The sequence below is a fragment of the Chelonoidis abingdonii genome, chromosome 2 (assembly GCF_003597395.2).
Source record: "Chelonoidis abingdonii isolate Lonesome George chromosome 2, CheloAbing_2.0, whole genome shotgun sequence".
NCBI lineage: Eukaryota > Metazoa > Chordata > Testudines > Testudinidae > Chelonoidis > Chelonoidis abingdonii.
This window is the reverse complement of record NC_133770.1, coordinates 224,830,331-224,851,281: the sequence shown is the minus strand read 5'-3', so window position 1 is coordinate 224,851,281 and position 20,951 is coordinate 224,830,331. Positions and strand designations below refer to the sequence as shown.

Below are 20,951 nucleotides of genomic sequence, written 5' to 3'. Positions count from 1 at the left end.
GAGAGCTGGCTGAGTCAGCCACTGAAGGAAGGAGTTCAGTCTAACTATTGCTTTAACTTCTTAAAAGCAATGCTTCCCTCCAGTAACACTGCTCCTTCATGACCCCAAGATAGCTCTTCATTTGGGCACAGGGAAGGCTATCTGAACGACCAAGTATGGCTATTTACTTACCAGGACACTCACTTTTTGTAGGATCGGCAGGAAAAGAAAAAACTAAAACAGAGTCCAGCCATATTTAAAAACAAAAAAACAAACAAAACACTCTGTGAAGGGACAGAGGCCCTTAGGTCATTGTACCATTTGTTCATTCTTGGGGAGGATTCCATGTTGAATGCTACAGCCTAAAAATTTCTATGGTCTGATGAATTAAATGTTGCACATATGTGGCCAACAAACCAGATATGATCTGTTCTCTTGGGATCCAAGCATATCAGAAATGGCTGATAAATTGCTATGCTGATCTCCATATGAATAACTAGGGTAAATAGTACGAGTGCAAGTGAGGGAGAGAGGAAAAAATTTCTAGGAACTTGAAGTAACCAAGTTAAATACAGCTGTGAACACAGCTAAATTAGAACAGTTTCAGTTTTACTAGTATATTGAGGACTCCATCAGGACTAGTGTGCAAGGATACCAATGAAGTATGTGTTTGTGTGATGCGACATATGAGAATCCTGGCATTTTGCTTTCTCAGGCTATGCAGTGGTCATTACGGAAACTGCAGCATTTCTGAAAATATGCAGATCATAAAGCATCACAGTTCCAAACAACCATAGCTAACATGAATATGACAGATCATTCAACTGTGGTGAAGAGATGCATACCAAAACAGATCAAGAGGACTGCATTTAAAAAATGAAGGCTTTCTGGGGACAGAGTAATTCCCGATATAGACACCACATATAGGAATATTTTTACACCATGATACTCCAGGGCCAGCAGCAAAACAAACTGCATCACTTCCAACTGCACATGCCCTACAGCCTTTTATATGCCATAAACCTTATTACAAAATCTAGCATCAGCCCACCAGGACATGTTTACACTACATGTGGTAGATTTTTACTGTGATAAACATCTCAGATTCACAATAATGTAAAAGCAGTTTAAGAAGATTTACAAATCAGCAGAATTCATGTTTACCTTGACAAATATTTGTATTCAGCTCACAATTCTTCTGATGCATCTACTTAAAAATCAAGACTACAAACACTGGAGGAAAAACAGTGTTTACAATTTTCTCCTTTCTAGGAACCACAGCAAGTAGCACATACAGGGCATGATCTTGTTCCAACTGACACCGAGAGTAAATTTCACATCCACTTCAATGGAAGCGGGGTTGGATCCACTGTATAAACTGCTTCAATGGCAAGAGTATGGGACCTATTGTATAAATGCTCCAAAATGGAAAATTTAACTTTCACGTAACAGCCAATTATTTATTTATATTTAATTGCATAAGCAATTTTTGAAGTTATTTCAGTGAGGTGAAAGAGGCTTGCTTTACAGGCTAAGAAATTCTATAAAGACAACACATTTCATGTCTGGGTGTACTATTTCTGGCTTTCAGAAGGAAATCGTTTAAGAATTTACTTGAAAGGACAACTTGTGGCAGCAAGCACGGCCGTGCACCCAGTACTAAATATTTACAAGACTGAGGCCCTAATACTGTGGGCTGGTCTAGAAGAAAATCTATTTTATTTGGCTTCACTCTGTGTTCATGAAGGTTTTACAATTTTTGCCTGCTATAACAAAAGAGATAATGGGCTCAATTCTCTCCTGTGCCTGTGAGTGTGAGGAAAGCAGATTAGAAAGCCAGTTCCAGCTCCCTAGTTCTCATAGCCAGTCCTGGCTCAGACACAAGTTAAAGCTTCTGCCAGCCAGCACTAAGTTCCACTGCTGGCTTAGGGTCCTTATTGGACTTTAAAGGGAAGGTTGCAGTACCGGAGCATCTGTACCATAACCAGGACCTGTGGCTCTGCCCTACTCATCCTAGGGAAGTTGAATGCACAGTAGACATATTTTACCCATGGTGTGTTGTATAAAGCCTGAGTGTTTGCTCTTTTCAAACTGCACAAATATGCAAGGCGACAGTGAACCTATCCCACATAATATACACATTGTCTCTGTAAGGTTAGTTACAAATAAGAGTAAAGCCCCCTTTCTTGATCACCCATCACCCCCACTGTTAGGATTAACGATATTTATGCTCCTGACAATTTGAGGGAAACCAAATAGCCAGTTGATACTTGCTCCTCACTCATACAATATACCGGAGTGACCTGAACACTTAGCCCTTAGCATTCCATCAGCTATACTACTGGTGACTTCTCCATAAGGGTACGTCTTCACTACCGGCCGTATCGGCGGGTAGCAATCAATTTCTTGGGGATCGATATATCGCATCTCATCTAGACGCAATATATCGATCCCCGAACGAGCTCCTGTTGACTCTGGAACTCCACCAACGCGAACGGCGGTAGCAGAGTCGACGGGGGAGCCGTGGATGTTGATCCCGTGCTGTGAGGACGGTAAGTAACTTGATCTAAGATACTTTGACTTCAGCTACGTTATTCACGTAGCTGAAGTTGCGTATCTTAGATCGATTTCCCCCCCTAGTGTAGACCAGCCTTAAGACACTACATAATTAAAGGAGATTAGAGAATGGCAACTACTGTTACAACTTGGCTTGCATCCCATGGTTCACTGTCAAAATGCAAGTCACCAGAAATAAAGCTGAGTTCTGGTAAAAGGTACCTTATTTCCCTCTCTACCCCACTCATTTACTAAAATAGCTTTAAAAACATTTTCTCTTAGACATGAAGAGGCAAAAGCAGTCTATTAGACAGGCAGTTATTCTGGAAGCTGTTAATAAAAGATGTATAGCACTCAACCTTCTCACACACAATCATTAAGAGGCATTCTAATAATTGAGCAATAAATCTAGTCTCTCCTTCAAACTTATCCCTTCCCTCCAGCTCCTTAGAACAACTGCAAAAGCCTTGGGCCTTGTGGTTAATTCTGCTTAACTCTCAGTCCTTACTACTCAAAAGAAGAATACCACCCAGCTAGCAGGACTTTAAAAAGAAATAATGGCCAAATAAAAACAGGCTGAAAGCACTGCAATTGGTCTCCAAACGAGCACATTGTTGAAAAGCATGTTTCCCATCCAAACCAAATGAAAGGTATAATCTAGTGATGCAATGTATAGATTTGCCAACCAACTTATAGATACAGTACTGATTTCTAGTTATGTACAATGGCTAAAGGTCTCCTCCCATTTAGTTTACCAACTGAATCATTTATTTACTGATGCAATAAATCAAGATCTGTAGGTTACCAAGACTATACAGTAACTTAAAAATAATATGAAGCAACTCCAACCCCACTCACTTCAACAAAAAGAACATGTTGATAGAGGAATTGACATAATGACTTCACATTCAGAGACTTTAAGATTCAATTTTCACATGGAGCTGCTGTAAAAGCCTATAAGTAAAGTCTTGGTTTACTTTCAATATTGTGATTGGCCTCTGTGTATACTGGATTTTTTTTTGCCATCTCCTGAACACCTCAGTAATTCAAATTAGCAGAAGTAGCATGTGCTGATGCTCATCAAGACTAAGGGTATGTCTACACTATGAAATTAGGTTGATTTTATAGAAGTTGATTTTTAGAAATCAATTTTTACAGTCAATTGCGTATGTCCACAGTTACCGCAATCTGTCGCTCTTTGGAATTCTGGGTTAAGCTCCCAATGCCTGATGGGGCAAAAACATGGTTGCAGGTGGTTTTGGGTAAATGTCATCAGTCACCCCTCCCTCCGTGAAAGCAATGGCAGACAATCATTTCGTGCCTTTCTTCCTAGGTTCAAACTGCTGTCCAGAGCAGTCACAATGGAGCACTCTGGGATAGCTCCTGGTGGCCAATATCATCGATTTGCATCTGCACTACCCCAAATTTGACCCAGCAAAGTTGATTTTAACACTACTCCCCTTGCCAGGGAAGGATACAGAAGTCTATTTTAAAAGCCCTTTAGGTCAACAGAACAAGGTTGGTTGTGTGGACACATTCATTTTTAAATCAACCTAATGCAGCTAAATTTGACCTAACCCCATAGTGTAGACCAGTCCTTGGCCTCTTTTGGAAAATCTGGAGGATAAACAATTCACACATCTTAATATTCTCCCATTCTTACTTTGCTGAGACCTCAAAATGATCTTAGCTTGTTAACAGAGTCAAATTCAATCATAAGAATTTCGACTCTACTCCAAAAATGAGTTACACGTAAGTGTAGGACCTATTGTGTCAGCATAAAGTGAGATACAGCTGGATTCTGCTTTTGATTTACACTAGTATAAATGCATTGATTCCACTGACTTTATTCTGTCTCCTTCTGTAGGAACTGACCTGAGCCAATTTGCAACTAACAGCCAAAAAAAGATACCTATGGGCAGCTCTGCTTCCTCATACACTTCTGTGATGCAGGCCAGGGTGGTTTTCGGGGCTGGAAGTGCTGGCAAAGGTTTCTCTCCCAAACAAAAACATTTTTATGACCTGTAAAAAAATCTTTTGTTCTTCCTGGACAACAATCCAGAGCCCTTCAGGCATCTAAAATAGATCAGATTTCTTTTGAGTAAATATGGGCAGAAAATGGGAAATCCTAATTAAAATGCAAATTAGTAGACAGTAGTCTGAGGCACAGGTTGGCATCACTCTGAAACACTAATAAGGGTGGTTGACATCTAGTGCAGCTATTCTCCCCACCTGACAAGCTCAGAATGCCCCAACACAAGTACTTGTCTCAGAATGCTGGTTTGACTGTTATCAACCACCACATGTGCCAAGTAGGACATTTCAGGCTGCGCAGCTACAAACATTTCACAAACTTCCCAACGGACTAGAAACAAAAATCCTCTCCCCTTGCCTCCTCGATGTGACTTCTTGGTTTCTTTGTTTTAAAGAAAAAGAAAAGGAATCTTTGTTATAATAATTATCCACCATTGAACAGCTACGTGTTCCTTCTGGAAAAAATTCAGTACATGCTGTACTAAATTATAAGATCAAAATAGAAGGGTCTACCTCTCAAAAGCAGTGTATAAACTATCTTATACAGTCCAATCCAAATATCTTATTGTTGGTTACCTAAGAGGCCTTCACGTACTGTTACTGTTAAGACATCAGCTAATGCATAAAATCAGTAATCCTTTAAAAAAATCTGTAATGGTGGAGTAGGCAACTTGCTCTAGGAACAAAGTCTCTCAAACATTGATGTTTATTCCTCAAAGGCTTAAAGTGAATGGATGATAATGAGTTTTATATAAACAAAGAGAAAAGGACCAGGTCAGTGTACAACCTGGTCTTCTGGCACTGGGTGTGCAGCCCTTCTCAGAGGCTCTTCTTCCCTCCTTTCACCGCCCAACTTGGTTATTCAACACTATGCATCCAAGAATTAACTCCCTGCCTCCTTGGCTTGTGTAACCATTGGTGAGCTAAATGCAGTTCTGATAGAGGAAATATTTTTTTTTGTTCAAAGATCAAATGAGGGAGTCTTCCCTCTCCCCCTTTGATAAAGTGGGGAATGAAAGAACTGAACACTCAAGGTTTTCTGCCATATAATCCTCCTCCAGAAAACATTCATTGAGACTCTCCTGAAACATTGCTATACCTGTGTGTGAATGTAATTGCTATCTTCTATAATTGCTATATTTGCAAACTAATCTCCTGCACAAAATTTCAAAAGCCACTTTAACTATCATGTTTTAAAAGAAAAAGGAAAAAACACTGAGAAAGTCAGTAAACTTTAGAAAGTCATTCATTGGCATTACAGTATTTCCTCAGAACTTGCTTAGCTCTGAATGCCTTTTGATAAAAATAGTATTTCTTGCCAACTAGGAGAGCAGGCATGCCTGTTCCATGCAGTTAATGTACAGTAGGTTAATAAGTAATTTGACACAAAAAAAGCTCTAGCCCAAGCTTGTAAAGAGAAGCTGCACTGAGTGTTTAAAATCAGATTATGAGTTCATTTTAAAACATTGAAGGATTTAATTCCTCTCCTCCCCACTGTCTGAAAAATATACAATCACTCTGTACACAAACTCAGCTTTCACTAATGTCTCAGGAAGCTATCAATGTACTCAGATACAGGCCAGCTGTTTTATGTCTTGCACCAAGTTTCAGACAATCAAAAAAACACTTTTTTCAGGCCCTGAGGGCTTGTCTACATGGAGAGTTAGTGTGTGGCAAGACAGCCTGTGAAGCTCAGCCCACTAGCCTGTTGTGCACTAACTGGCCATATGGACCCTGGTACCACATACTCGGTTCCATAGGCCTGGTGACTTAGTGGGCGGCAGGCTAGTGCACTGTAGATTCACACCCTGGCTTTTTGCACACAAGCACATGTAAACTAGCCCTATTACTTCTTTCAAACTGAAGCCATGTAATAAATAAATAAAATATTAGGAACAATAAATTTCCAGCAAACTTCCCCCACCCCCTGCTCCCATCAAAAGCCTGGGAGAATACATAGGCCTTGCAACATAACCTGAGGGCTCAATCGTTACAGAGGGGGTTGAGGTATGACATGTCCCATAGTCAGGTTCTCATCACAGAATATGCCCTGCTGTCAGCCCTTTTAGCCCCATAGCTGTGGTATCACCCCAGGAAAAGAGTGTCTCTACAGAAGGCAGGCCCCAAACCATCTAAGGCAGGGAGAATGGGAGATCCCCTCCCATCCTGTAGAAAGTGAGAACCCAGGTGCTGCCTCCTCCCTCCATGTAGCCTGGAGGAAAACTGCAATGGAGCTGGCTGGAGACAGCAGCTGGTAGGAGCAGATGCAGAAGCAGCCAAGGCAGCGGCGACCTTAGGACACTTACATAACTTTCTAGTTTTGAAAGAACTTGGTCATGTGCTGATCAGCTGTTTGGCCCAACCCTCCTGCTTCCCCAAGTCTTCTCACCTCAACTTTACTCCACACCTCGCTTTGCTCTGTTTAACTGAGGCTGAAAATAATTGGTACAAACTCTTGTATAAACAGCACATACACATGAACCTCAAATTGTACTGGCAGCTCTATCGTTTGATTATTGCTTTCTTCTAATGGGGATGGAATCTGTGCTAGGGAAGCATGATTCCCATTTTAGGATTTATGAGTTGGAAAGACAGTGACTGCACATCATTTCAGCTGTTCAAACAGCACAAAGGGAGCAGTGGAGACTTACTGGAATACCCCCGTCTGTGGCTGCTTCAGTTTCCAGGAGTCCTCAGCTGGTGTGCAGCCAGTGAAGCCAACTCCTGCCCTGCCCCTTCTGCAGCTCCTGGCATAGAAGGCATTTTAGGGGCACAGAAGGGCATGTTGGCAAGAGAGGGACAGTGGGAGTTATTAGAATACAAAGTGCTTCAGCAATCCTGACACTGGGCCGTCCCGTGAGGATCCCTGTCAGCTGACTAAGGTTACAGCAATCCGCACCTGGGGCTGGGACCAGAGAGAGAATGGGAGAGACGTAACCAGGTCTCTGACAGTCCCTCTGTTGTGTCCAATGTGAGCTGGACTCAGAATCCAGGCTCGACTGGCTTTTCTACAATAAGGACTACAGACATGGATTGGTATTTTAGGCAGGGAACATTTTCTATTTGCCTGTACAAAGAGAGACAGCAGTGTCTGGAGTCTGAAAAAGGTTAAATCAAGACACTTCCTTGCTCTTGGGCCTTGGATGTTCTTTGCATTGTTTGTGTAGCTGTGCTCACTGCCCCTGCTTTATACATCACCTTTTATGTACATTACTGTGGATCCAAAACACATTTAACAGTGATGGAACAGAGCTGAGTTAAAACATCATCACCTTGCCATTAAATATCGATTTCAGGAAGGCACTATTTTGATTCTTATTGTCCTTGTAACTACAGACCTTCACATGCCTTCTGAATAATTGAATCCTTCATGCATGCCCTTTGGCAGACCTGACACCCTAAACTAATAGGATGGACTGAAACACAATTGCTTTTACAAGTACAATACTTCATTATATATTTGTTTTGAAAGCAGTTTCCAGAGCTTAGAGCATGTCTGCGAAAGCAAGAGAAAGAGTGATGATGTTGTTACAAGGTCAGTTTTTCAGAGACTGTAGGCAGTAGTCACTGGCACACTGTCAAATTATCACCATGGCAAACATGGCAGCTCATGGACAATGATTCAGCTGCTTTGACCATATTAAGTCTCCAGCTAAATCTGAAGACAAGTTACTTAAGCTCCCTAACATATATACACAACCTCCAAGGATTTTTTTAAAACTAAATTAAAGAACTTAAGGAAAAAAGCAGCATAGTTAAGACTGACAAGCCCACTAAGCAAGTGCTCCTTCCAGGGCCGACCCTAGCTATTTGAGGGCCCTATGCAGTGCCCTCGCTGGGAGGTGGGAGGGCAGCAGGCCTCCACAGGGGTGGGGGATGGAGCTGGCTTAGGGGGGGAAAAACCACCCCCCAGCACTCACCTGTGGTGCAGCTGGGTCCAGGTCCCTGCATTTCCCACCACTGGTGAGTGCAGGCCTGACCCTGCTGCAGTCCTCAGGGGTGGGGTGGGGGCAGAGCTGGGGCAAGGGGCCTGATGAAGAGGTGGGGCAGGGAGGGATTGAAGCAGCACACAACTGCTCAAGTCACCAAGAAACTTGGGGCACCAAATTTCAGCTGCGTACTTTGCGTATGGGTAAGGACAGCCCTGGCCCCTTCTTCCCATGCATATTTTACATACACCCTATTTGGACAGAATATTATAAAAAACCCATTAAGCCTGGGCCTAACATATTTTTAAAAAAGGGAAAGCCTGGTGTGCTGTGCTTGCACTCAGAGAAAAAAATCAAGGACAATTTTCCACATGATGCTGTCCCTTGTCACAAACCCTGTGCTTAAGTGTCTTAGCAAGGAGAATCCATATCCACGTTGTTTGTAGCATAGTATCTTTTCCAGGCCTGAAGAAGTGCTCTGTGTAAGCTTGTCTCTTTCCACCAACAGAAGTTGGTCCAATGAAAAATATTGCCTCACCAACCTTGTCTCTTAATCCATTTCTGGTACCTGAGGAATGGAGCTGCCAAGGGAGAAGAAGGATGAGAGGCTGTACTGTTGGCATGCACAGGTCACCTGCATCTGTGATGCCAACCATCCTATTTAATGTACCTTTAACTATACACCAGTTCTCTATTCAGAGCTGGATGGAAGACAGTTTTTATCTCTGATGAATCACTAGAATGCCAACGACCTGTGGCACAACAGGACTTCAAAAAACAATATTCAGCTACAAGGATCCTATGACTGATGGTGGTCTGCTCTAATAACTTATAAATACTGTATGTGACCTGGTTATTGCGATGTTCATTGTATGAATAATTTGGGATGTCAATAGGGATGTTGCAAGAAAAAACCAGCAGGACAGTGAGGATACTAAACAATGACTCTAGATAAGCCACACTACCGCTACCATGAGCCCAGTAAACACTGCAGGTTATTAAGAGACAATGCCTGAGCTACTAGCTGTGTAAGTTCTACCTCTTGGCTCCAGCCCCGTTCTAAAATGTGTTTTGCCACGCATGGCGAAGATCAAAGGGATCTCTGTCTGGATTAAAAGTGATACTCTCTTTCTCTAAAAAAGTAATTGAGGAGCTGTTCTGGTTGACACCCCGGACTCTATTAGGTAGAGCTGCCTAGGTGACCAAGATAGACATGCATGTAGACTATTGGTTGTTTTAAAATCTTATATTTTGTTCCTACTGCTGTTTTTAGCAAGGCGATCTGATTACTGTATTCGCCACTGGTCACAGACAACTGAAGGGAATTACTGCGGAGGCCAGAACTCAGTCAGACATTCTAGGTAAGCACATTTGATGCACAGCATACTGTAGCACAGGGCCTGGTCTAGGAGTGGGCTTCCCTCCTGCCACCCACCTGGGATAGGTAAAGGCATGAGGCCTGACACCTGGAGGGATACATCTGTCCCCTTCCTGGTGTCAAAGTGTAACAGTTACAGAGCTAGCTGCACAGGTCCTAATCAACATAGTACGTATAAAGGGGAGCATTAGAGGCTGCACTATTTCTCTGCACAGAAGGCCACCCAGAAGGACAAAGCAGAATCCCTTCCAGAGCTTCCCTTGGGGCAGTGGGCGCCACACTGCCTTGTGGCGCAATTTGGTCCTTAGACTGGCACTTCCCCGAGACAAAAAGCTGCTTTGTTCTGTGTCTTTGCGGTCCCAAGAGTGCTTGTGTGTGCTGGTTAAACAAACAATGCCTCAGTAACCTTGTAAAGCCCTATTAAAAAGCAAGGTGAAGAAAATAAAATAAACCCAAGCCACTAGAATTGCTAGCTTAAATCTTCTACTAGGCAGCATTGGCAGCAACAAGAGCCAGGTTCAATACCTAGGGGTTTCTTTTAACACTACACAACAGAACCGGCTTGAGCTTCCATCCAGAAATCTAGGAAAATTAACTGAGGTAAAATACCTCTGAGGTAATGCTTCCCCACGCACAAGCACTGAGTCTATGTGTAACAAAAGAAAACTTTTACTGAAAGGAAGAGGGAACTCAACATTAATTTGGGAAACCACCACAACAATTCAAAAACAGACAAACCATACATAAACACCCCCTCCATGGTATGTCGGGCAGTAGTCCTCTGCCTCTGTGTCCCACCTGGCCATGTAAAAGTCTGACAGATGAGTGTCCCCTTAAGATGCTACTCCTCTTTCCCTCTGCTGCACTCCACTCATGGTTGGTTGTCCAATGTCAGCGAAGTCCCAGAATTCAGGGTGCATTCAGGTGGGGTCACATCTCACCTCTGAATGAGGAGGTAGAGCAATGTCTCTGCTGCTGTTACTCACCACTGGTGCAGATTGCCATTGTTGCTGTCTCCTTTGCCACTTCTCCCCACTGTCACTGTTTCTGCCACTGCTTGTCAGTGACCCTGCTGCCTTTGCAGCTGCTGACTGCTGTCTCTGCTGCTGCAGCTGCCTCTAGCTGCAATGCCATGTTCTGAGGTTTCATCACTAAGCCCAGTTCTTAGTGATTTCACCAGCTAATGGGGACCCTCACTGCTTCTGCATCCTCTGCACTGTCTTTTACAGCAACACTATACCAGGTCTAATGTTCAGCCCCTAGTCTGGCTCATCAGTGATTAAACCTCTAGCGACCACTGAGCAGAAGCAAGAACACTCCAGTAAGTCTGATCGGTCTTTAAACACCACAGTGGAAGGGTTAAATGGTACTTGGGACTCTTTGAACAGAGTCTAAAGGACTGTCTGTCCCCATCCCCACTGACTTTCACTTGGATTTGGCTTCTTTGCCCCTTGCTTAGTGAGTCAGGCTATTAGGATGACCCACTCCGGTAGGGTATGTTAAGTACAGTTCTGCTGCCCTTTAATCATACAATAAGGATAACAACATTTCACTTCCCCTTGTTCAAGACTAAAGTGAATTTTAACCCTGAATCGATCACTTTTGCGAAGTGAATTTGTCCATTGATCACTTCAGCAAAGTAGATGTTTCTATGCATATACAGGCTGCTCCTGAAGTCTTCCCCCCGCCCCAGTTCATCAATAGATGGCAGGGGAGAGCTCACTCAGAGCCTGGCTTATGTTAGTGATCACTAACAGGCATTTCTGTCATGCTTTCAACAGGATATAAGAACAGTCTTGGCTGCAAGGGACTGCTCACTACTGAGCTACTTCAAAGGGAGTAGTAAGAGCTCTGTTATAAGCCCTGGAAGAAGCAGAAGACTGACCATAGTTATTAGAACTTGACAATGAAAATTATAATCACTCACTGCAGTGCTTACAGTGTAGATAAAGTAAGGTCTTTATTAGTTAGTGCACTGCAAAGCAGGAAAGAGGATTGAAAGCAAGTCACAGCCAACTGCCAGGGCCTTGGAGAGGGCACCTTTGAAAAAGAAAAGAAAAAAAACCAGTCTAAAGACGGTGAGAACTAAAGATGTAGCGGGGAGAGTTTCATATAGAAACCCTTCAACTTGCCCATTAAAGAGTTTGAGATAGCAGGATGAAGTGGACCTGACTGTTAGCAAAACAGAATTAAAGAGGTACCTCTCAATGACCAGGAAGCCACCCCCATCCCCAATTTCCTAGAACAGGCTGCTAAAACTGCAGCATCCCACACCCAGACACACTGCAGCTCTTTCATTAAGAAAGGATTTCTCAAGTGTGACTGAAAGATCCTGGGCCTCTGAATGTCTCAGGATTACTAGAACAAACATCTGTCTCATGACAACAAGATACATGTCAGCTGACAAGATGGGAAAGCTGAAAACTAGCATGAAGTCCTTCAAAGTCAGCTGTTTCATTCTGCTCACTGGAAGTCGGTGTCCTTCACAAGCAGAGGTCATTCAGCCATGCCCTTGCCTTTTTTTTTTATTTGTTAACTTGAAATGAGTTTGGTACTTGTGCAACAGTTTCCTTCACCCTTGCGTAGACTCCTCTCCCATCTTCATCCTTGCTTCTCAAGCATGTGGCTGGGTGTGGGTAAAACCACTACCCACCCAGATGCTACTCCTCTGCGATATATGAGGGCAAGGAGCCAATCACTACTCCCTACTCAGAGCAAGGAAGGGGCTCTGCGGCATGATTTCTTTCCCTGCTCTGCTCACAGGTTAGCACAGCTACACACTGCCCTTACATTGAGCAGATAGTAAACTAACAATTTAGGTCAATTAATTCCTTTATCTGAGTCCTGTTCATCAATAAGTGCTGTTCAAGAACAAATTCAACAAGGTCTTTGTTATTCCTTCAGTTCTGGGCCTTGAGTATATTCCATGGATATATCCAGGGATAGAGAGCCTACACATAACCACAAGAATATTATTCCAAATGTAGGTATGATATTAGATTCTTAATTAGTTGGAATAAGCTAATAAAAAAGTCTAAAAACCAATTTTAAGATTGGCAGAAAATCTCCTCTAAAAATTAACCAGTATTTACTTCTATTTTTAACACGTACTTTACAAATCATCCCACACATTCAGGAAGACCATATGTGTCATTTAATTGCTTCTGACACTACTCGACAGAAGAGAAAACAAAGAAAAGAAAGCAACCTCAGTAGGTGGTTAAAAGATGCATTAGGATTGTTCAGTGACACAAAAGTTCAGGAAAAAATGGTGAGTATTGACCAGAGACATCACAATCCCTTTCATTATCCAACTGCAGTGAAATGAAGGATAATAAATAATTTATTGATTTTTAATCACCTAAAAGAATGAGCTACTGTGGTGATGTTTGGAAAATTAAATTAAAAAAAAAGTGACCAAGTGACTCTCTCATGCAATTCAAACATATTGTTTATTTCCACCTCTGCTTAGACACTTAAGGCATGACTACTGCAAGAGTATTAAAATTGAAAGTGAAAATAGTCTTAGAAAACTCTAATCAGACAAAATACACACACAGTTAACACTGTGATAAACTAATGACAATACAAATAACTAATGAATATTTGAAAACATCTATGATTTAGTGAAAGCACAGTCCACCTTCTAGCATACTAGGAAACCCAGCTAACTATGGGCAGAAGGAAGCATTTCAACATTTCACTGCTTTTGTAGTTTTGAATCAGTTCTACTTAAAATTTTATGGTGAGAAAATGTTAGTGAGTATATCTTTACAAAAAGAGTTTTCACAGATTTAGAAGTCTTTGTTTAACTATCCAAGGCTACACACCTTACCTTAATAAGAATACTATCAGAGATGAGGTGAACAGAACATTTATATTTAAACTTGCAATGTAAGAGAGTTATTTAAAGAGGTGAATTTCTAGTCCCCTTCAAGATGATTAAACTAAACAAAAAACAAAAAGTTGAAAAGGCAACTTGAGAAAGTGTTTCTTTAGTTCAGGATACTGGTACCCCTTCAAGAATTCTTATTTTAAAAAGTCTCTTATGAGCTATTGTTGTAGAATGTTCAGAAACAGGTCACTATTCCCTCAAAGAAAACTAAGAATGGAAATTACATGATACCACTAACCAAATCTCTAGGGATGGAATAATATAGTAGAGGATAACAGGAGGAGGTGGTTTGATCAACTTCCCATACTGTTCTTTAAAGGACATTTAAAAAAAACAACAGAATTATTCTCTTGACAAAGTCCCTATGTGCATTACTCAAAAAATGTTAGATTTCCAGTGTAATTTAGGATTGCATTTCACTCGGATGGTGAAACTAGCTGAGTCAGTTTCACTCCCTAGATTTTTCCATAGACTAATTCAACAACTTTGTTGTTTACATACGTATATTTTATGGACTAACATGATCTCAACTATTTTTACTGACATTTGTTTAAAAATGCATGAAGAGGTTTTCACCATATCTGAATGTTAGGCATCATGACTTCATGAGGTCCCTTTAAGATAAGGTAATAAAGGTTCAAGTTTCCCAATTACAGTTTGGAGAATATATGAAAGTGTTAGTGGGAAGAAAGCTAAATACATCAAAATGATTATGAAGAGTTACTGTCATAGGGTGCAGCCCTCACCAAAGACTGGCGCCTCCTCCTTGTCATGCTGGGGTAGCTCAAGGGCAACACCCATGTCCAGTGTCTCCACATCAGCAATCTGTCTCTGCTCCCACCTATGGCTCCTCTCTCAGCTCCCACAACTGCAGCGTCCTCTTCTCAAGTCAGCCCTCTGGGAGGGGTGGGAGATGGTATTTCTGTCCAACAGTCCAGCCACTTCCTCAGTGGTGGGTGAGGGAGTACCTAGGCCTGCCCACTACTCCAGGCACCAACCTGAGGACCCAGTAAATAGCAGCCTCCTGCTGCACCTCTGTAACCTGAGCCTGTCAATGCTACTCTGTTTCTCTGGGTCACTTCCCCATGGCTCCAGCACTTTCTTCACCATCACCTCAGGGCCTCAGCTGCTCAGTCCCAGGAACTAGCTACTGCTTCTTCCAAGTTGCTTAGAGTTCTCTCAGCCCTCCAGAGAAGCAGCCCTTACTCCCCTGGGCTACCAGCAGCAACTGATGGGGTGCTCTGCCTTGCAGCTCTTTTTATATGGGCCTGCTAGACCTTGATTGGCTGTTCCTCACAGCCCCTGTCCTATTGGCTGCTTCCTGCACAGCCTCCCCAGGTTCTGTTAACCCCTTCTCTGCCAGTGTGGGGTAGAGGCTCCATCACAGTTACAAAATACACACTTCTCTCACCTGATCTATAAGGGTTTGGTTGGCCACTGTCTTGCTGCTTCCTCCCACCGTGTATCAGAATGGATCCCACCACCTTCAGAACTCAATGTAAGCCCCGTTTTTTTACACTAGTTTTACTCACTGATAACTACAGTACACTCCTGCTAGAACAAAGCCCTGGGGATCCAAGGAATTTGTTAATTATAGCCAGGGGTTTGTTATAGCAAAAGAACACTGCTGCAGAGGGGATTGGGGCTCACATGGTGAGCCCCCCCCCCCATGCCCCAAGGAGCTCTCAGCCCCCCGCCATGCCCCAGATGCAATCTCGGGACTGCGTTCATTATAGCCGAAGATTCGTTAATTACGAGGGGCATTATAGCAAGGGTGTAGTGTACTGGTGGATGATTAACAATATTAAATTCTACATGATACCCTCTATACTGTCACATAATTAAGGATGGAGATTATAGAAGAGTATTCTTACAGACTGATTGGTTATTTTGTTCTCTTGTAAGAGGCATCAGAAACAGCCAATGCCGCTAATGGGATTGTCAGAGAATGGCAGCACCTACTAGTCGCCAGCTTTGGTTCAAATACCTTTGGTGTAAGAGTTTTGGGGGAGAAGAAGCTCTCCTTTACACAAAACGCACTCAAACAATTCCTAACCACAATGGGGTTATTTATATGCTTAAAGTTAAGCACATGCATAAATCTTTGCAGAATCAATGCTTAGGATAGAAACAGAAATGAAAACCCTAACATAAATCATTATGAAAGACACCATGCTTTAGAAAAAGTTAATGATGGTTGGGGAACAGGAAGAAATACAATGTACAGGTATTATGATGCAGGGACTCGAAAAGCAAATGAGCTGCACTCCATTATTTATTTTACAGGGCCCACAAGTGGGCTAGGCTCTTCACAGAAAAGACATAGAAGACAGGTCTCTAGCCCAAAGCGTTTACTTTCTAAGGGCCTGATTCAAAGCTCACTGAAGTCATTGGCAATCACAAACAGTAGATGCCCATCTGTCAGGGTTCCTTCCCCACTCTGAACTCTAGGGTACAGATATGGGGACCCACATGAAAGTGGATTCAAAGAGCCCAGAGGAACCCCCTCTAGCCTTAGTTTCAAAGTTACAACAAAACAGGGATCAACCTCCCTCTAGCAAAGGTAAAATTCACAAGTTGAGAAAATAAAGATAAATTAATATGCCTTGCCTGGCTGTTATTTACAAGTTTGAAATATGAGAGACTTGTTCAGAAAGATTAGAGAACATGGATTGATGTCCGGTCCCCCTTAGTCCCAAGAGCGAACACCACCAGAAACAAAGAGCACAAACAAAAGCCTCTCTCCCCCCTCCCAAGATCTGAAAGTATCCTGACCCAAAGGACCAATAAGGTGACAAGTGTCAGCCAGGTTACCTGAGCTTCCTAACCCTGTACAGGTAAAAGGATTTTGGTGCCTCTGGCCAGGAGGGATTTTATAGTATTGTATACAGGAGGGTTGTTACCCTTTCCTTTATAGTTACGACACCATCCCTATAAAATATTTAACATATTATCCAGGGTTAATTAATTTCTTCTTTAACAGGAAAAAGTTTAAAATAAAGGAAATTAAAAACAAAAGGCAAGTGAAAAATACTACGTTTCAGAAGGAAAAAAATCAAATGCATAACTATAAAATGGATAACAACTGGCAAGGCAGTAGTTCTGCAGAAAGAGATCTGAGGATTATAGTGCATCACAAATTAAATGAGCCAACAATGTGATACAGTTGCAAAAGACTCAGTTCTAGGGTATATTAAAAGGAGTGTCATATGTAAGACATGGAAGGCAATTCTTCCACTCTATTCTGCACCTGTGAGGCCTGAGCTGGAGTACTATATCCAGTTTTGGGCACCATACTTTAAGAAAGATGTAAACAAATTGGAAAGAGTCCAGAGCAGAGCAACAAAAATTATAAAAAAAGAATTTTAGAAAAATCTGACCTCTGCGGAAAGGTTAAAAAAACTAGGCATGTTTAATCTTGAAAAAAAGATGACTGAGAGGGAACTTGATTAACAGTCTTCAACTATGTTAAGGGCTGTTATCAAGAGGAAGGTGATCAATTACTCTCCATGTTCACTGAAGGTGGGTGAAGAAGTAACCAGCTTAATTTTCAGGAAGGTGATTTAGGGTAGATTAGGAAAAAAAAGCTTCCTGGCAGTAAGGCTAGATAAGAACTGGACTACATTAGCAAGAGACATTGTGGAATCCCCATCCTTGGAGGTTTTTAATAACAGGTTAGACAAATACTGTCAGGGATGGTTTAGGTGTACCTAAGACAGGAGGGTGGACTAGATGACCTCTCGAACGCCTCCCATCCCTACAATATTATGATGAAATGTATTCCCAGTCACCAAAATAATCAATCATATAAGGAATGGAGAGGGAAAGAACACATTTTCTGTCTCAGAGAGGATCTCAGTAGAGATGTACAGGTACTTTCTTCTGGTTTAAGCTCTTGTTCTTTTATCTCAAATTCAACCTTAGCAGTGATTAGGTTCTTTAAATAATGATCCCATTGTTGCCGCTCATGACATGCTAAGGGGCTCAAAAGACAGGGAGGTCAATTATAAAAAGTGATAAACCCCAGAATTAAAATGACTACTGCCATTCAATAAAGCACATTATTTAGGGCCATCCAGGACGTTACCCTGCAGAGGATCACAGTTGGGAGTTCCTTACTGCCAGAGTCAGCAAAGACTGGAAACTCTGAGGAGGCAATTCATTTAGCACTCAGGGCAGAAGCAACTTGTGCCATCTTCTAGCAACCCCCACAGGCCAGTTAAACTGAAAAGTACAAGTGAGATTTGGAGAGAGAACTGTCTACCCCTGCTCAAGAGAGAGAAGGTCATAGCAATTTAAGGTCTATGAAAGGAGGACGTCGAATAAAAAGGGGAAATAGAGGGAGTTCCCTCAAGCCATTAAAACACATGAGGTTGGTAATGACCTCACCAATGAAGTTGTCAAGGGTCTTTGTTGAAGGATCTTTGAGGGTCTTTCCAATTACTTTTTAATGACATTTTACACACAGGCTACAATATGCAAGCTCTGCATCACGGCAGAACTCTCCTTAGAGTAAATGTTAATTGTTAAAATCAGCTAGTGAGGTTTGCTGCAGAGTGGTGGTTGAAATTCTCTCCATCAATCACCCAATAGACCAGTGGCTCTCAACCTTTTTGGGCTCAGGACCCATTTTCAAATGTTTATGGCCTGTTACAATGCAGCAAATAGTCTGGAGGTTGAGGCCCTGGGGTGATTTTGGTCAGATCCTGTCTTGCGGGGGGTTGGGTCCTGCCCAGCACTCACCCCACAGTGGTGGCTCCTGCAGCTTCTGTCCTGTGGGGCTGGCTGAGTTTGGTTCTCCACTCCAGGCTTTGCAACTTCTAGAGTTGCAGCTCTGCTGAAATTTGGCCCCACCCCCCTGACTGGACCAAGTTTGTGCAAGTGTAATTGTGACCTGGCTCTTAGGGTGCAGCGCCACTCATTCAAATTTGGCCTACCCGGGCTCCCATTATCATGATGGCTAGGCCAAACCCAACTGGCTCTGGGACCCCAGAGGTTGCAGTGTCTGGAGGAGAAAGGCGAGCCCAGCCAGACCCCTGTGACAGGAGCTGTCACATAGCCCTTTGAAACATTCTGGTGACCCAGCGTTGGGTCCTTACCCATGGGCTGAGAAACCTTGCTGTAGAGCAAGAGGCCAGAATCAGGGAATCAAACCTATCTCTCCCACAGAAGTATTCCACCAAATGTGTTTTTATTTAGGAGATACACATTTTGTTTTTAAATAGACTTCTTTAGTACTTGTTAATATTAAAAGACTCAGATAATCCAATATTTTAAAAGATAAAATAATTTGCATCAATGTTCAGGAGAACCGGCTAACAGGAATTAGAACATTCTTAAGGAAAACAAACCAACTTGCATTTCGAGTATGTTCTAACCAAGTAGTACTGTTCTAATATAATAGGCAGTAAGAGGTTGAAAAGCATAGATTTCATCCTGTAGGGAACACTCTAAAAAGGGAGCATGTTTGTAACTGGCAAAAACTGTAGCCCAAAAAGGGGTTACCTGGATCAGAATGGGGCTAGAATTTTACCCAAGGAATTTTGTACTACAAACACAAAAAACAACAACAACAAAAGCCACACACACACACCCCCCAAAATACACACCACTCTTAACAGTACAAGTTTGCAATAAGCACTCAGTGACAACAATGAAAGTCTGAAAAAAATGACCTCACTATTTTGAAAAAAATTAAAACCCATGCAGTTCAAGTCAATAAATGTTAAGCCACTAGCAACGCAGGGAATGGACAGTCTATTTAGACTATTATAGAGTTTTGTTTACTGCTTAGAATGGTCCAAACTGAAATCCTGGCAGGCTAGTACTCAAATTCTGAGGCCAGATACATTTTATATCCATATTAGGGTGTGGAGCAAGTTCTGATTCAACAGTTCTGCTCTGTTTGTAACTTTAAAGAAGCCAATGATGGTATCTTACAGGCACTATGCATCCTATTATGAAAACATCAAAGGTGAGTTTTACCACTGTTTTCTTGAATTAGTGATACATATATAAAATAATGGGCATTAAACCAGAAACCACAGCTACCGTATCACAAAGTTAAAGAAAAATTAAAATGTCTAAAGGGGATGAAAATATTTGCAAACTAAACAGAAAGTTTTAGACCAAAGCATAACAATACCAAAGTTAAATATCAAATTTAATTAGTGATTTACACTAAAGAAATGTATAAAACTATCCTGATCATTCAGTCAAATTAAAAAAAGAAAGAAATCCATTTTTGTAAAAAACTTCACTATGATTTTTTTTATAATTATACTACTGATTTAATTGATTCTTAATCAATCTAAAATGGGGACCTGTTAGGTCCTAGTTTGTCCCCATCCCACAAATGACACATTGCCTAGAAAAAGACTCTGGCTATGGCAGTTTTGTACCCAAATATAGTCAAACAAACAAAAGCCAGCTCCCCAGCACACCCAGGGCTACAGCTCCCAGGGTTCCCCCCCATTACCTCTCTCAGTCCTTCCATCTTCAGAGCTTATTGCAGGATTCTTCCATCTATGCTCTGTAAACTGAGCCCTCCCTACAACTTTCTCCCTAGAGCACCTCCCCAGCAGATTCCCTCTGCCTCAACTCCCAGGCAACGATCACAGCTAGGGTTGCCAATTTTGGTTGGACATATTCCTGGAGGTTTCATCACATGATCTTGATGATTACTCTTTACTTCCTGGAGACTCCAAGAACATCCTGAAGGGTTAGCAATTCTAATCACAGCCACTCTCATGGAGCCTCCTGATATACCTGCTCCTGTTACCCAAACCTTTTTGTTTCTTTCCTTGTTCCCAGAGAGCAAGTAGTGAAAGTCCTATATCTACTCTCACTCACATTCTACCCCATTTCTGACAGACTCACCTAGCCTCCCCATTCTAGTCCCCAGGTGCCTTCTCTTATAGCCAAACGGGGCTCAACTAATCAATCAAAGGTGCATTGGTCTCTTCACTCTTAAAGAGTTACCCCGTGACACCTTGTAGCAGGGCATAAAGAAAGCATTTCCGGGCACAGTACATATGTCTGAGGCCTGGTCTACACTACGCGTTTAAACTGATTTTAGCAGCATTAAACTGATTTAACGCTGTACCCGTCCACATAACAAGGCCCTTTATATCGATATAAAGGGCTCTTTAAACCGATTTCTATACTCCTCCCCGACGAG

The 20,951-nt window shown here is 42.1% G+C and overlaps 1 protein-coding gene across 20 annotated transcripts in view; it reads right to left on the bottom strand.

The window, feature by feature from the left end:
• DTNA (dystrobrevin alpha) overlaps window positions 1-20,951 on the bottom strand; it is a 319,437-nt gene that overhangs the window by 188,708 nt on the left and 109,778 nt on the right. Inside the window, exon 1 of one of the 20 annotated variants that reach the window (XM_075062993.1) lies at window positions 20,250-20,305. The exons of the other annotated variants lie outside the window; for them this stretch is intronic. The gene's annotated coding sequence lies outside the window, so the exon portion shown is untranslated. Of the gene's footprint in view, window positions 1-20,249; window positions 20,306-20,951 lie in introns of those variants that run through there. 20 annotated transcript variants of the gene reach the window in all.